Source organism: Notolepis coatsorum (assembly GCF_963971535.1).
Source record: "Notolepis coatsorum genome assembly, chromosome: 4".
NCBI classification, from domain to species: domain Eukaryota; kingdom Metazoa; phylum Chordata; class Actinopteri; order Aulopiformes; family Paralepididae; genus Notolepis; species Notolepis coatsorum.
Window position 1 is genome coordinate 1,553,999 of NC_140168.1, and position 11,574 is coordinate 1,565,572.

The 11,574-nt window shown below is 40.5% G+C and overlaps 1 long non-coding RNA gene across 1 annotated transcript; it reads left to right on the plus strand.

Moving 5' to 3' along the window:
* LOC311227068 lies at nucleotides 1-3,873 on the plus strand. The gene is made up of 3 exons (XR_014619566.1): nucleotides 1-93; nucleotides 2,645-2,719; nucleotides 3,721-3,873. It is a non-coding gene; the product is annotated as an uncharacterized lncRNA (long non-coding RNA).
* The last annotated feature ends 7,701 nt before the right edge of the window (nucleotides 3,874-11,574 follow it).

Here is an 11,574-nt window from a genome sequence, read left to right on the forward strand (position 1 = left end):
GTGGAGTAACGCCATCTTCAAAGGCTGAAGATGCAGAGTTGGAAAATGATGACTATGAGGACATTGGGTTATACGCCAAGCAGAGACACCCGGGTAAGTTTCATCTGTCTGACGGACGAGCGCTTTCAATTCTGACACTTTTATTCACACACTGTGTGACAATGAATGAATGAATGAATGAGTGAGTGAATGAGTGAGTGAATGAATGAATGAATGAATGAATGAATGAATGAATGAATGAATGAATGAATGAATGAATGAATGAATGAATGAATGAACGAACGAACGAATGAATGAATGAATGAATGAATGAATGAATGAATGAATGAATGAATGCAGTTTATTTTTCGGTCATGTTTACAGACAAATCAAACACACGCGTGTGGACTTACAAAAGGAAAGAAAAAAGAAATCACAAATGTACATATTCAAGGCAAGCTCACACACAAAATCCAAAATCAGCGACCGAAAAAAAGGAATAGGCTGAAGCACATGCTTATTTTTGTCCTTATCCATTACAAATTCGTAATATTTAATATATACAAAAATATTTTAATATAAGAAAGAAAAGCTTAAAATATGCTGCAAGGTATAATTTTTTGAGAGAAAAAAACAAATGTTTGTTTTACTCAAAACTGTACTCCTGAATGACAACAGTCATTGCAGAGAGTGCTGACAAGTGCAGTAGTGGAAAAAGTACACAGTTCCTTTACCTAAGTAAAAGTAGAAATACCCAGATAAACGAGTACTCTGGTAAAAGTAGAAGTCCTCCATTCAAGATTCTACTTAAGTCAACGTATCTAAAGTAAAAGGGTGCACATTCTATATGACGTTTTTGTATTCCAATACTTGGGGGCATTCAAACCTCGATCCATTGACCTCTACAGGTTATGTTAAAGTGGTCTGTGGTCCAGTTATGCTGCTCTGATTAAAACCCTTTTATACCTACCACTGTATACATGCATGTTAAAGTGCTATGTGGTCCAGTTATGCTGCTCTGATTAAAGGTTATGTTAAAGTGGTGTGTGGTCCAGTTATGCTGCTCTGATTAAAGGTCATGTTAAAGTGGTATGTGGTCCAGTTACGCTGCTCCGATTAAAGGTCATGTTAAAGTGGTGTGTGGTCCAGTTACGCTGCTCCGATTAAAGGTCATGTTAAAGTGGTGTGTGGTCCAGTTACGCTGCTCCGATTAAAGGTCATGTTAAAGTGGTGTGTGGTCCAGTTACGCTGCTCCGATTAAAGGTCATGTTAAAGTGGTGTGTGGTCCAGTTACGCACCACATTACTATGCAGCACTTTAACCAATATTAACACTAATATTATATATAATATAATAATATATAGTAGTAACCAAACACTGATAAGTTTGAATAGCTAATAACTGGTTGTAAATTAGGTTGTAAAGGGCTGCGGGTCACTAACAGATCATAGGGACTCAATAGGGACATCCGTGCGCATACTTCTGCTCAGAAAAGTGCTGGGATGGCGTGGTACCGCGTGGCACCACCGCTGCGCCACGGTCAGACACCATGTGGTCCTCGTCCTCCGGGGCCCCATTGAACACCCACTACACACACAGACTTGGCTGACAGGAGGAGCACGTTCAGTGCTAGACTAACACTCCCTAAATGCAGCACTGAACGGCACGGGAAGTCCTTCATTCCGACAGCCATCAGACTTTACAACGCATCACTGTGTGCCTCACTGCATCACTGAGCACAGGGTGACAGTGCTATCTTCCTGGACTCTTACTTTACTTTTAAACCGACATATAGTACAAATGTACACTGTATATTTCTGTATATTTTATATTAGAATGTAACATAGGAAATGTATATCCCCGACCGTATTTTATTCTTAGGCTTATTGTTATTCTTATTTGTGACTTTTGTTTTTGTCTACCTAAATGTGTACCGTTTACTGTGAGCGATTTGTAGTACCAAATTTCCCTCGAGATGAATAAAGTATTTCTATTCTATTCTATTCTATAAAGGCTAACTGCTCAACAGGGGCAGAGAACAGCGCTACACTTTAACACTAGGGCCTGACACAAAAGGGAATGAGAAAGCAGCTAGAGATTCCAACTTAAATAAGCTCAGCTACCATTAGGCACAGCTGCACTGAATCAGGTGCAATCGAGCTCACACACCTGCCCTACCAAGGGGCAATTAACCACGGAGTCCAGTGATTGACAGCTGTCCAACACAGGAATAAATCCACGGAGTCCAGTGATTGACAGCTGTCCAACACAGGAATAAATCCACGGAGTCCAGTGATTGACAGCTGTCCAACACAGGAATAAATCCACGGAGTCCAGTGATTGACAGCTGTCCAACACAGGAATAAATCCACGGAGTCCAGTGATTGACAGCTGTCCAACACAGGAATAAATCCACGGAGTCCAGTGATTGACAGCTGTCCAACACAGGAATAAATCCACGGAGTCCAGTGATTGACAGCTGTCCACCACAGGAATAAATCCACGGAGTCCAGTGATTGACAGCTGTCCAACACAGGAATAAATCCACGGAGTCCAGTGATTGACAGCTGTCCAACACAGGAATAAATCCACGGAATCCAGTGATTGACAGCTGTCCACCACCGGACCAATAGCTTATTTAATCCCCGATGGTCCAACCCCACAGGCTCCGGATCGAGGGCGGAGTTTACCACGGAGAGAGACGCCGCCTCCGTGTCGGACGATGACCTCGCTCGAAGTGGTAAAATATTTTTTCTTCAAAGTAACTCGTAATTGACGTGTTCAGTAGCTACACTGTAAAAAGTGTATAGAGTGTCATCTGGTCACTTTTAAACCATCAGCTAATTGTATTCAACTAAAACTGTGTAAAATGCTATTCATAAAAATGGTTAAAATTCATTGAATTCAGCTCGATTCGATTTCAAACGGCGCATAGTCTTTTTTATTATGTATAGGTTACTAATAATTATTTAATAAATATGAATTAACCCCAATCCCAATGTTTTTTTTACAGTGTAGTAACCAAACACTGATACGTTTGAATAGCTAATAATAACTGGTTGTAAATTAGGCTGTGAGGGGTTCTGCGGGTGTTTGGGTCACTAACAGATAATAGGGACTCAAAGTTATTCGTAAAGAATAACCAGAAAAACTTCTAAGACACTGAGGAGAAGGGGGAAATAAACTAAAACAACATTTACAGGTGGAATGACGCCAAATGAGAGGTGTATAGATAAGAACCTGCATGGGGGACCCTGATGTAAACAAGACGAAAGTCTTTCTCTCATCCCCCAATTGTGTGTATTGAGACTAGGGGTGTAACGGTGCGACCTCACAACGATTAATTTCGATTACGATTATTCATGCAACAATTCAATGCATCATGAAATTTTCGATACATTTTTGAATTTTTTTTTATCAGTTAATTCCCCCCCAAAATTTGAATACACAAATGTGGCTGGGGGAACTGATTCACTCAGCATGAATGGACTATAGGTCAATAAAAACAATACACAAAATAAGAAAACATAAAAAAAATATATATATATATTTATTTCGATTAATTTCGATTATGAATCGATTCTAACACATTAGAATCGATGCATTTCGATTCATCGATGCATCGTTACACACCCCTAGTATTGAGCTGTAGTGTATTGTACCCATTCTGCAATCTGTTAATGCAATTTTCAATCAATCAATCAGAAACATAATTAAAATACATTTTATTAAAAAAAACAGGGTGCGGATCGAAGACGGTGGTTGCCACAGAGAACGACGCTTCCTCCGTGTCGTACGACGACATCCTGACAGAGACCGAGGCCGCGGCTCAACCCCTGGTCAGAGGAGGACGCGACGACGCCCCCTACGGGTCAGACGCTGACGACTACGTCAATGAGGACGTTCAAACGGACAGAGGAAAGTTTTGAGCTGTCACAAGTATTTTTTTTTAAATTTATTTATTCTTTATTATGCTCATTGAAAATGTCAAACAAACTAAAAAGTTTGAAGTTAATCAGTATGACCGATTCACATGGAGACATAACTAATGATTCTTGCAGTGAATTACATTTTATGCAAAATAATAATATTTATAATAATAATAATTATTATTATTATTTTTATTATTATTATTAGTAGTAGTTGTATTATTATTATTATTGATAATACTATTCTTATTATTATCATTATTAATACACATACTAATACTAATAAATAGTGATATACATAATAATAATAATAATAATAGTAATAAAAGTATAATACAAGTATAATTCAAAAAAGAAATTCCATCATTTCCAATATCGCCTCACTGACCCGCCCGCCACACCAGTCTACAGTAATATAGGCCTATACCGATTCATATTTATATAAGCATTATATAATACAATAATATGTCCCTTCATCATCATCATCATCATCATCATCATCATCACTGTAGGTGGTGCCTACGAGGTGGGGGAGGAGCCCTACGACGACGTGACCCCAGAGGAGGTCCACAGCGGGGCCAGAGCCGGGCCTGGAAACCCCCATGCAGTGCAGGTCCACAGCGGGGCCGCAGGCGGGCCTGGAAGCCCCCCAGAGGAGGTCCACAGCGGGGCCGGAGCCGGGCCTGGCAGCCCCCCAGAGGAGGTCCACAGCGGGGCCGGGGCTCAGGAGGATGACGACTATGTGGTGCCGGACCAGGACGGGTGAGCAGTGCGGTGGACGAAGGACACACTTCCTTCACTTAAGTACGTAGTTGCTGTTGAATGTACTTAAAGGAAAACTCCAACATTTTGGGAAATTAGCTTATTTGCCATCTACCCTGGAGTTGGACAAGAAGATACATACCTTTATCTTCTCTGTGCGTGCAGTAGGAGTAGGAAGACGCGCACCGTTAGCCTAGCTTAGCGTCAGTCACTGGAAGTAGGTTCCTCCATTAGCCTAGTTCCCAACGTCTTCCTACTCCTACTGCACGCACAGAGAAGAAAAGGGTATGCATCTTCTCGTCTAACTCCAGGGTAGATGGCAAATAAGCTAATTTCCCCAAATGTTGGAGTTTTCCTTTAAAGTGGTATGTGGTCCAGTTATGCTGCTCTGATTAAAGGTTATGTTAAAGTGGTGTGTGGTCCAGTTATGCTGCTCTGATTAAAGGTGATGTTAAAGTGGTATGTGGTCCAGTTATGCTGCTCTGATTAAAGGTCATGTTAAAGTGGTATGTGGTCCAGTTATGCTGCTCCGATTAAAGGTTGTGTTAAAGTGGTATGTGGTCCAGTTATGCTGCTCTGATTAAAGGTTGTGTTAAAGTGGTATGTGGTCCAGTTATGCTGCTCTGATTAAAGGTCATGTTAAAGTGGTACGTGGTCCAGTTATGCTGCTCTGATTAAAGGTCATGTTAAAGTGGTACGTGGTCCAGTTATGCTGCTCTGATTAAAGGTCATGTTAAAGTGGTGTGTGGTCCAGTTATGCTGCTCTGATTAAAGGTTATGTTAAAGTGGTATGTGGTCCAGTTATGCTGCTCTGATTAAAGGTTATGTTAAAGTGGTATGTGGTCCAGTTATGCTGCTCTGATTAAAGGTCATGTTAAAGTGGTGTGTGGTCCAGTTAGGCTTTGTGTCCACCGGGGACGTTTTTTTCAAGGCGGACCGCTTTGAAAAGCAAAAATGTGCACGCTCAGAGCGTTTCCAGAGCGTCTCGCGACTCCCGCGGCTCCGCCACTTGCTCGATGTTGATTGGTCGGTCGAAAAAAGTTACCTCGACGAGCGCCGCTCCTCTCCAAAAGTTGAACTAGTTTCAACTTTAGGCGCTGGGAGCGCTCCGCCCAAAAACGCTGGCCGCCGAGAGCGAGGCGCGGCGCTGGGAAAAGGAGCGTGCGCGCCTGTCGCGTCGGTAGCACAGAAATGAATGACAGAAAGGAGCTGACAACTCATAAAACGTCCGCTATGGACACAAGCCCTTGTGGTCCAGTTATGCTGCTCTGATTAAAGTGGTATGATGTGGTCCAGTTATGCTGCTCTGATTAAAGTGGTATGATGTGGTCCAGTTATGCTGCTCTGATTAAAGTGCTATGATGTGGTCCAGTTATGCTGCTCTGATTAAAGTGGTATGATGTGGTCCAGTTATGCTGCTCTGATTAAAGTGGTATGATGTGGTCCAGTTATGCTGCTCTGATTACGTCCTCTTGAAGTTGACGGGCTTCAAACGTGAAAGTATATAATCTTCAAACATTTTGCCATGTTTTCTATGCAATTTTTTTTTTCTAACTATAGTAACTGATGGGTTCAGATAAATGTAGAGGAGTAAAAAGTACAATATTTCCTTTGAAATGTATAGTGGAGTAAAAGTATAAAGTTCCCTAAAATGAAAATGCTCACGTAAAGTGCAAGTAGATCGAAATTGTACTTAAGCACAGCACTCGAAGTACTTGAGTAAAGGTACTTAGTTACTTTCCACCACTGCGGGTGATAAAGACGAGGCCTTTTTGCTTCCCTTCCCCCAGAATAGTCCTGAAAAGACCTCTGTGACAAGGGAAGGTCATTCATTCATACATCTTTCTTTTTGTGTGCCAATTCTTACACATTGATCAAAAGAAATTATCTAAAAAAATTCTATACATAAATAAATACATTAAATAAATCAATCAATCAATAAATAGTTACATGATATCTAAGTTTGTCAATAGTTTGGCTTCATCCATACTTTTAATTCATTTCAATTATTATCTAATTTTGGTATTTATTAATTCATTATTATTAATTAAAGCGTTGCCCTCTTGTCCATTTGTTTTGCTTACAGTAGCTATAATTTCATGTTTTCTCCAGACATGCGAAGTGGGAGTGAAAACCATATACTGTGGACTTCAATCAAAATGTAAGGATGCACAGATTATTTTCCTATCCTATACATATAATATCTTATTTTACATTTTGTTCCAGTTACTACTTTTGTGTTTATTTGAGACTTTGGGATTTGTCGTCAGAAATTTGTTAGTTGACATCAACACCGTTTGCCTTAAAACGTGTATTTGTGTAAGATAACCTGGTATAGTATAAGGAATGTCCTTTATATAAAAAATAATAATGTATATGTTTAACGCTTCAACTGTTTTATCTTTTTATACATAATCAGATTGTTTTTAGTAATACTGTACATGAGCATTACACTAGAGGTTCCAGTAGTGGGCAGCTTGAATTGCCAGGTCCTAGAACCAGCGCTCTGGGGAGATCTTTGATTTTTAGAGCATTAACTCTTTGGAATGGCCTGCCTCGGAACCTCTGCTGCATTTACAGTAGATTCACTTTTAAAATTTTAAATGGATTTTAAATTGTTTTTAACACTGTAAAGTATTTTTTTGTTTTTGTTTTACACTAATGTAATTTTAGCTATCTTAATTGTTACAGTAGTTTCATTATGCATTGTGTGTACTGACTTTTGATAATTTTGTTTTTGCAATAGTGATTATTGTGTGGACCCCAGGAAGACTAGCTGGTTGCTATCGCACCAGCTAATGGGGATCCCTAATAAAATCAAATCAAATCAAATCTATGTCAGTGTTTAGAGCTGCACCTGTTATTCAATCAATATTAGTGCACCCTTATGTTTTATTATTTCACATGTGTTAATTCGTTATTAGTTCATTATTATGTGTTAATTTAATAACTAGTTAAGTTCAGTTATTTTTTCATATTTTCATAATTTGAACACTTTTAGACTATGTTATCACCTGCAAATAGCGTTGACAATCTTTGTTATTGAACAGTTTGTTGTAGTCTTTTATAGCAATTTAGAATTAAGATAGTCGTGTATGGATTGTATTATATAGTTTTTGTATGAAAAGAGTGAAAAAATATTAATTAATAGTCTTGTGGTTCCATAACTATTGAAATGTATTTTAGCATAACTTTGGTGTACATTGACGTAAAATGTATAGGGCCTACTGTAAATAAATAAAACATCTATTATTATTATATGTATCTTTTTTTTATTCTTTTTTCTTTTATTAAGCTTTAGCAGATACAAGCTTGGTGAATAGCATTCACAGAGCCAATCACCGATCTGCAGCTATTCAGGACTAGATATAAGATAAGATAAGATAAGATAAGATAAGATAAGATATTCCTTTATTGATCCCCTTGGGGAAATGCAGGCATTGCGGAGGAGGGAGATGGAGGGAAGATGGAGGGAAGGGGGGGGGGGGGATAAGGCGAAGGTGGTGATGGGGTTTTTGAGAAATGTGGGGGTGTATGATAGGGTGTGAGGGAAAGGGTCAGAGTTGGAAGTTAGATAGAAAGTAGAATTATACGTGATTCAGAGAGTGGGGGTGTATAGTATAATGTAGAAGGCGGTTGACGGGGATGGGGAACAGTGTTTTTGATTGATTGATTGATTGAAAAGTTTATTAACAGATTGCAGAATGGGTACAGTACAGTACAGCTCAATACATACAATTGTTACGGGGATGCAGACCAGAGAAAGACTTTCGTCTTGTTTACATCAGGGTCCCCCATTTTCAATTCATCATAACATATATGACATACATGACATACAGATAGACAGTACTGCTACATCTATACATTTATGACATATCAGATTTGCAAATACAGTACTGTTTGTGATACAAAAGTGTCCAGAAAAGGAGTGTATATACATTTGGCGTAGAAACTGTACATTGGAGGAGGTTGGATGGGTGGGGTGGGCAGTGGCGGACTGGGACACAAATTCAGCCCGGGACATTCAGACGCACCAGCCCACACACCGGCCCACGCACCGGCCCCGAAACCGGCCCACACAACGGGCGTTATGAAACACTTGTCCAGTATTAAACAACCCAAGGCTGTGGCTAAGGAGTCAACATCAGGGAGACCAAATCTACACACCGCCCCTAGATGTGCACTCATGCACAGTGCACACACACACACACACACACAGAGACACACACATACATATACCGTTACTTCCTGTCATTGGCATATGTTTTTTTTTTTTTACTAACATCTTAGTGCCTCATTAGCCTAGGGATTAAGGATACATGAAGTATTAACTACACCATAATAATATTGAGGTTTTGATCCATAGAAAAGGTCTGTGCTACACAATTTCAGTTAGATTGGATTTATTGTCCTTTAATTTGGCACTCATGACATTAGTTGCTTGCCGTTTAATCAACATCGAAAGACCCCCCACTTCCTCCCAGACACCCATTCCAAGAGCTTGTTTTCTCTCTCTCTCTCTCTCTCTCTCTCTCTCTCTCTCTCTCTCTCTCTCTCTCTCTCTCTCTCTCTCTCTCTCTCTCTCTCTGTGTATGTGTCTCTCTGTGTGTGTGTGTGTGTGTGTGTGTGTGTGTGTCTCTCTGTGTCTCTCCCTCTCTCTGTGTGTCTCTCTCTGTGTCTCTCTCTCTCTGTGTCTCTCTCTCTCTGTCTCTCTCTCTCTGTGTGTCTGTCTGTATGTCTGGACTGGGCTCTCTCTCTCCCCTCAGGGTCAGCTGTGCTGGACTGGGCTCTCTCTCTCCCCTCAGGGTCAGCTGTGCTGGACTGGGCTCTCTCTCTCCCCTCAGGGTCAACTGTGCTGGACTGGGCTCTCTCTCTCCCCTCAGGGTCAGCTGTGCTGGACTGGGCTCTCTCTCTCCCCTCAGGGTCAGCTGTGCTGGACTGGGCTCTCTCTCTCCCCTCAGGGTCAGCTGTGCTGGACTGGGCTCTCTCTCTCCCCTCAGGGTCAGCTGTGCTGGACTGGGCTCTCTCTCTCCCCTCAGGGTCAGCTGTGCTGGACTGGGCTCTCTCTCTCCCCTCAGGGTCAGCTGTGCTGGACTGGGCTCTCTCTCTCCCCTCAGGGTCAGCTGCATAAGAAGAACATCAGGAAACAATAATAATGGCTTGAATTCATACAGCGTTTTTCAGCCTTTTGAAAACACCCAAAGTAGTAGTAGTAGTAGTAGTAGTAGTAGTAGTAGTAGTAGTAGTAGTAGTAGTAGTAGTTTATTCAGTCATCATCTCACACAATACAATATACACCATCATTTAACAATATTTGATTTTACAGTGACTGAGAAGGTACAGACTGAAGCAATGCTTATATAGCCTATGCCTGTCCTATATTCTTAACAAAAATTAAAAAAATTAAGACTCCAAAACAGTATTCTAAAAGAAAATAGCAAAAAAAAACAGTATTATTCACCCTTGTAGTTTTCAAAAATAGCTTTACAAACCATTTTCTTAAAAACCAAAAGCGAATTACTCATTCTTAACTGTATATCAGCATTGTTCCACAAAGCGCTTCACAGAAACCATCAAGCATTCACACTCACACAGTCATACGCTACTGGTGGTCGTGAGCAGCATCAGCAAACACAGCTTCCCTGTGGCATCATGTCGGAATCATGTCTGCTGTTCAGCGCCAACCACCATCAACAACCTTCATAAATACATTCAACATTAATGGAATAGGCTAACTACCAACTTAGCTGTAGCAGTTAGCTGTTATATGCAATCACATTTGTTTAACTACGGGGTAGTAGTTGACCTAGTTGTTAGCTTAAGCTAGTTAGCTGTGGTTATCTACAAACATGTAGATGAGACTAATCGAGAACATGGCTAACTGTTGGGAATTCTAAGGTACATCTTATTTAAGCATGTAAAATGGCAACTAATCAATTCAATCAATTAGATTACCAATATTATATCAACATGAAAATTTGAAAGGGAACATAATAGTATTTTATTTGAGTATTTACTATTATAATATTAGTAGCCAATTAATTTGCAGCCCGTCCTAGGTTCTGATTGGCTCTCTAGGTTAGCACTTTAGCTTCTGATGCTGTGGTGGGCACTAGTCCTAACATTGCTAACTAAACTTTTAGTCAGAGAAAAAACGTCACGAGTCACGACTATTTACGTCCACGTGCTGTAAGGAATCAGGAATACGGAAAGCACATTGTCTTGTAATAGAATGACTGAAATCACTGCAAGAACTAGTATAGGCTAGCTAGCCCTCATGAACCGGCACACACCAACAGTAGAATATGCACTAGGCTACTGCACGCACCTGTCATGTTACTGTTGGTTCCTTCCACTTGAACTTCATCATCATTAGCAGCAGCAGCTACTCTAACGCCAGCCCTTCCTCTACTAAACATGTCTGTAATTTTAGAACATTGTTCTGCGTCTTTTACTAGCAATTCTAGCTTTTTCAGCTCCACCCTTTCTTTTTTTGCATTCTCCATTTCTGCGCTTCTAGGCCTACTCGCGGTTGGGAGGAAACGTGAATCTCATTCACTGATGTCTCATGTCTCATTCAAGACTGGCTAACAAAAGCATGTCTTTCACTTAACACCAAGAAAACAGTGTGTATGATGTTCACAAAGTCACCAGTAGAGGTCACTCACTCTAATGTGTTTCTGGGAGAGGCGGAGCTGGACATTGTACATTAATTCAAGTATCTTGGGGTCACATTGGACTCTACATTGACCTTCAAAAAGTAATGTGAAGAAAGTGACAAACACAGTCAAGTTTAACATCGAAAACTTCAGGCAGATCAGGCCCTGCCTGCCAGTTAATGCTGCAAGGATGTTTCTGCATTCAATGATTTTATCACACATCGAGTAGGCCTACTGTTTTATCA